Source organism: Penaeus vannamei, chromosome 20 (genome assembly GCF_042767895.1).
Source record: "Penaeus vannamei isolate JL-2024 chromosome 20, ASM4276789v1, whole genome shotgun sequence".
NCBI lineage: Eukaryota > Metazoa > Arthropoda > Malacostraca > Decapoda > Penaeidae > Penaeus > Penaeus vannamei.
Genome location: NC_091568.1, coordinates 27,068,788 through 27,074,496, shown reverse-complemented (window position 1 = coordinate 27,074,496; position 5,709 = coordinate 27,068,788). Strand labels below are relative to the sequence as shown.

The window sequence follows — 5,709 nt, the reverse complement described above, 5'->3', positions numbered from 1 at the left end:
TCGTTGCGATCAGCCATTGTCCATGCTCCACCTGGGGTCAATCACGTAATTCAACGGACTGGTCTTCAGCGCCCTCCGTGGTCTCCAAGAGTCTGTCGGAGGGCGAGAGATAAGCGGCGGAGACGAAGAGGCCGTTCAGTAGGGAGACCAAAGGCAAATGAGGCTTAGGTAAGTGAGTGAGGGGCGGCTTGTTTACATGAGCGCGTGGAAGTTTCTTGCAGAATAACTCTTAAATCATATAAAGGAAGAAGAATATTCTAAAAGAAAAAGAAAGAAAGAAAGACTGAGGTTTGATGCCAGACTCACCCCCAAAGTGTTGAACAGGACAGGAAAGAAGAACGCATAATCATCACCATACAAGAGCCTTGCATACACAGCGGTCCTAATGGCCTGGCCACCGTGCCATCCTTTGACCTTGGTCCAGGCATTTTGTCAGTAAAAGAGGAATCGGCTGCCAACGAATAGACTCCGGAGACAGTAGACCAAATTTTTGCCAGCACGGGGATCGAACCTTCCTCATACGAATCATATAATGGCAGAATAATGAAATGTTGAATTGAAATAATTCATTTATACGCAACATTTTTAGATAAATCATATAAGTACGTGGATCTAGAAGTTTTTTTTTTCTTTTAAAGTGAATAAGTACACAAAACATAAAGTGTGGATTGGGAAAGAAGAAAAACACACGCAAACGGTAGTACAAAATATCTAACGCAAAGAATAAAAGCTTCATGTTCAGGAGACGACGTCGAGAACACACACAGAGGCCGTTTTATCTTGTTCCTTAGGATGCTTCTTGAACTTGAGATATTGACATCAGGTAGGGCAGGAAGGCAGAACTTGGTACCTAATGAAATGGGTACCAGGAATTCGCGTGTGTGTATGCATATATATATATATGTGTGTGTGTGTGTGTGCGTGTGTGTGTATGTATGTATATATATGTATATATATACTTAAATAAATATATGCATATATATATATATATATATGTACATCCACGTATATATCTATATTAATAGATAAACACACACATATATATGAAGGGAAAAACACTCTACCGTGTTGATACTATGATAAAAAAAAAAAAAAAAAAAAACGCACAAAGCACAAACTAGTCTCACTGTCTTCAGTAAATGTAGTTTGTGCATTGTGAGTTTTTTAACCATATATATATATATATATATATATATATATATATATGTGTGTGTGTGTGTGTGTGTGTGTGTGTGTGTGTGTGTGTGTGTGTGTGTGTGTGTGTGTAAGCTCAGGAAATCTACGTCGAAGTGGTGAGTAGTTTTCACGCTCTTTTGCTGGCTTATTTCCCTCCCCACCAAGAAACGCCTGTCGCAGTGGTTTGAATTTAACTCGGCTGTATTTCCACACAAACTAATTGAGTCCCGTGGCGGAATGACAGACTGCTGAATATATATACATCCTTATATTTATATAAATATATGTACATTTATATACATATTTACATGTATACATATATATACATACATACATACATACATATATATATATATATATACATATTTACAAGTATACGTGTGTATGTATGTATATATATATATATGTATATATATATGTATGTATATGTATATATATGTATTCATCTATGCGTATACATATATGCATCAACATATTTATAGATGCATGTATATGTGCTTATAAAGATAGATTGATAGATATAACATATTTGTGTCTATTTCTCTCTCTCTCCCTCTCCCTCCCTCTTTCTATCTCTAATAATATATGTGTGTATGAGTGTGTGTGCTCCAGTTATTTAGATTGGTGGGCGGAAGAAATGCTAGAAATGCAGCGTTGCCAATGACTTTTGTAGGGGTTATCATGATCTTGCCCCTATTTTGCGGGGCCGTAGGAGCCAACGGGACCTAAGCCTCCGGCCTCCTGTTTCGGCACAGTAATTATCATGTTCTTGTGCTGTGATATCGATACTGGTAGCGTGTTTCACTGACAAAAGTTTCGATCAAAGCATGAAATCATAAATATAGATAGTTAATACAAGATGCAGAGAACTATTACTGTATATAACTGATAGAACGTAGTATTTAAAATCATCAAAGTAAATGAAACATGACTAAATAAAACAAAGTTAAAATAAATTCAATAAATCAGCAAACTACGTTACGCTTTATCAGTTATCAATACATCGACAGGAAGTTATTTATCTAAAAGTTATCTTTAAAGTCGTCATTGAAACAATTCCATTAACATTTACTTTATCACTTAAATTCATCAGTCTTTTCATTTAGTATTCACTGCTCAAAAACTTTAAAACTGTTATATATATATATATATATATATATATATATATATATATATATATATATATATATATATATACATTTCTTTAACAAACTTCAAATAATAAATATAAATCATACATGGAAAACGTAACAAAAGGCAAAACTCAAACTATTATTATCAAAAGCAAAAACCGTTAACACAAAACATAAAATAAGCAAAACCTCCGAAACAATAAAAGCAAAAGAAAATATACGTAAAAATGGGGCAATCTAAAGTAAAACTGATAAAACAATACCTTATATGACTGCAGACTCACTGTAAGATCCAACAGAAAAACACAAATAAAAAGAACAAAGCTTAAAAAAAACGGCGGTTTTCTGAGGGATAACCCAGCCGTAGTTATGACTGGATGCCTGTGCGCAAATCCACTCAGGTGGTTGACCCCACCTTATTTATGGTAACAAGGTCGTGCGCCAGGAGGTGTTCGCGCATCAAGACTCATTTCATTGTTAAATGTCGTCTGCATTAAAGAATGAATACCTAAAAGTGCGAATTTACTAAAATATTGCCGTGTTAAATTAAAAAATAAAAGGTTCTTTAGAGAGAAATACATATAAGATATCAGTAATATAAATAGAAGGAACATATATACAGGAATTTAAACAAGCGATATAATTGTTTTCCGTGGGCTAGCTGAGGGGGTTTGGCGCCGAATGCCCGTTGACTCTTTTCCTTCATCTTTGTCCGTCGTCATCTTGGGTGCCATCTTGAAAAATGCGTGTTTTCGAGGGCGACCTCCCGACGTCATCCTTCGCAGGCCTCGAGCAGGAAATCGGGTCGTCGTCGGCTCGTTATATTGGTTATCTCTCCTCGCAAATGAAAAAAAAAAAATGCCCAGGGCGTCGCCATCGTCCTCCTACAGCGCCTCCGTCGGGATCCTCGCGCCCTGGTCCATATTACGCTTTATCTCTCGGGGCTTTTTAGGGGGGGTTCCGGTGATGCTGAGCTGGGTGTGGGTCGTAAGAAGACGCAGTAAGAGCCACAGCTCACTACACTTTCAGTCTCCGTCTTGTCTGTGTACCAGTGTTTGACCTTGCCACTGGCATATATCTGGCACTGGAGACTGATGGATTGGCGTACGGTGACTAGAGACCAGTCAATGAATAAAATTCTTAATATGTTGGCCCGTAAGGGGATCGAACCCTCGACATCCGAATCATTAGCACGGCGCTCTACCCAACTGAGCTTACAGGCCCTTAACCTTTTTGATAATCTTTCTAATAATGGACTGCCAGTCAACAAATTGTATTGAAGATTATCAAAAGTAGCAATTTACCATCAATATAGACTAGTGTTATATTGTATTTCAGAAGGATCATATCAGGACAGAACAAAATAAATACATTGTGTTTATCCTTTTAAATGCATATAAGCCTATGAAAAACTACTTATGCTTAGGCAGTTTATCGTAAATGTTTTCAAATCTCATAACCATGATATATAAGGTATCTTTTCGAAAAAAAAAAATCTATTATATACTTATGTACACACACACACACACACATATGTATATATATATATATATATATATATATATATATATATATATATATATATATATATATATATATATATATCTCGCCCTCCGACAGACTCTTGGAGACCATGGCATGGAAGGCGCTGAAAACCAGTCCGTTAACCACGTGATCGGACTCAGGTGGGAGGACAAAGGCTAATCGCCAGTTACTAAGGTGTATAAGAAGGAAAACATGTTCACGCACACACTCGGGTGTATATACTCCTATACACATATAGAAACACATACATATAACTGATATCTGTATATATATGTATCTATCTATCTATCTATCTATCTATCTATCTATCTATCTATCTATCTATATATATATATATATATATATATATATATATATATATATATATATACATATATATGTGTATGTGTGACACACTGTATACTATATATGAATTTATATACTCAGATTGATAGATATGTGTATAAATATGCATAGTTATGCATATATATATATATATATATATATATGTATATATATATGTATATATATATATATATATATATATATATATATATATATATATATATATATATATATATGAAGAGGAAAAGTCACAATAGAAATCAAAATACAGTGCAGCGTTTCGAACCTTTCATGAGTTCCTCTTTAAACAAATGAGAAAAGACGTTTGGTTAATTAATTTCCTTTATTTCTTGTCGTGGTTGTTTTCCTTTTTTTTTGTGTACAAATTACTGCGTTTGTGCTTCTGGTCATATATTTGTATATGTATACATATATATACACCCATGAGTATATATTAGATTTTTTCTTTTCGGAAAGGTACCTTTTGTATCATGGTTACGCGATTTGAAAACATTTAAGATAAACTGCCTAAGCATTTTCTAAGTAGTTTTCTAAGTATGTATATTATATATATACAAAATGTTTTATACATATATATATATATATATATATATATATATATATATATATATATATATTTATGTATGATTTACATACACACACACACACACACAAACACATACACACACACACACACACACACACACAGACACAGACACACACACACACACACACACACACACACACACACACACACACACACACACATATATATATATATATATATACATATATATATATATACACATATATATATGTATATATACATATACATACAGCAATACATATATATATGAATATATATGTATTATATATATGTATATGTATATGTATATATGTATGTGTATACATATGTATATATATATATTCATATACACATATGCATAATTATGTATGTATGTATATATATGTATAGATGTATGAAGAGGAAAAGAGTCACAATAGAAATCAAAATAAAGTGTAACGTTTCGAACCCTTTACGAGATCCTCTTCAGACAAATGACAAAAGACTTGGTTAATCATACGTCTGGAGAGGAACTCTTGAAGAGAGTTCATTTCCTTTATTTATTGTGATTGTTTTCATTTTGGTTTTTGTGTACAAATTACTACGTTTGTGCTTGTGTTCATATATATATGTATATATATATATACATATATATACACATCCATATATATCATTCATATATGTAAATATGTTTACATATATATATATGTGTGTGTACATAAGTATATATTAGATTTTTTTTTCTTATGGTTATGGGATTTGAAAACATTTAGGATAGACTGTCTAAGGCTTATATGCATTTGAAATGATAAACAAAGTGAATTTATTCTGCTCTGTCCTGATGTGATCCTTCTGACAGTTCACTATGAGAAAGACTCTCTTCAGAGGTAAGGGCCTGTTAGCTCAGTTGGTTAGAGCGCCGTGCTAATAACGCGGATGTCGAGGGTTCGATCACCTTACGGGCCA

At 33.6% G+C, this 5,709-nt stretch overlaps 1 non-coding gene across 1 annotated transcript; it reads left to right on the top strand.

Moving 5' to 3' along the window:
* The first annotated feature begins 5,635 nt into the window (after positions 1-5,635).
* TRNAI-AAU (transfer RNA isoleucine (anticodon AAU)) lies at positions 5,636-5,709 on the top strand. Its single transcript has one exon. It is a non-coding gene; the product is annotated as a tRNA-Ile (tRNA).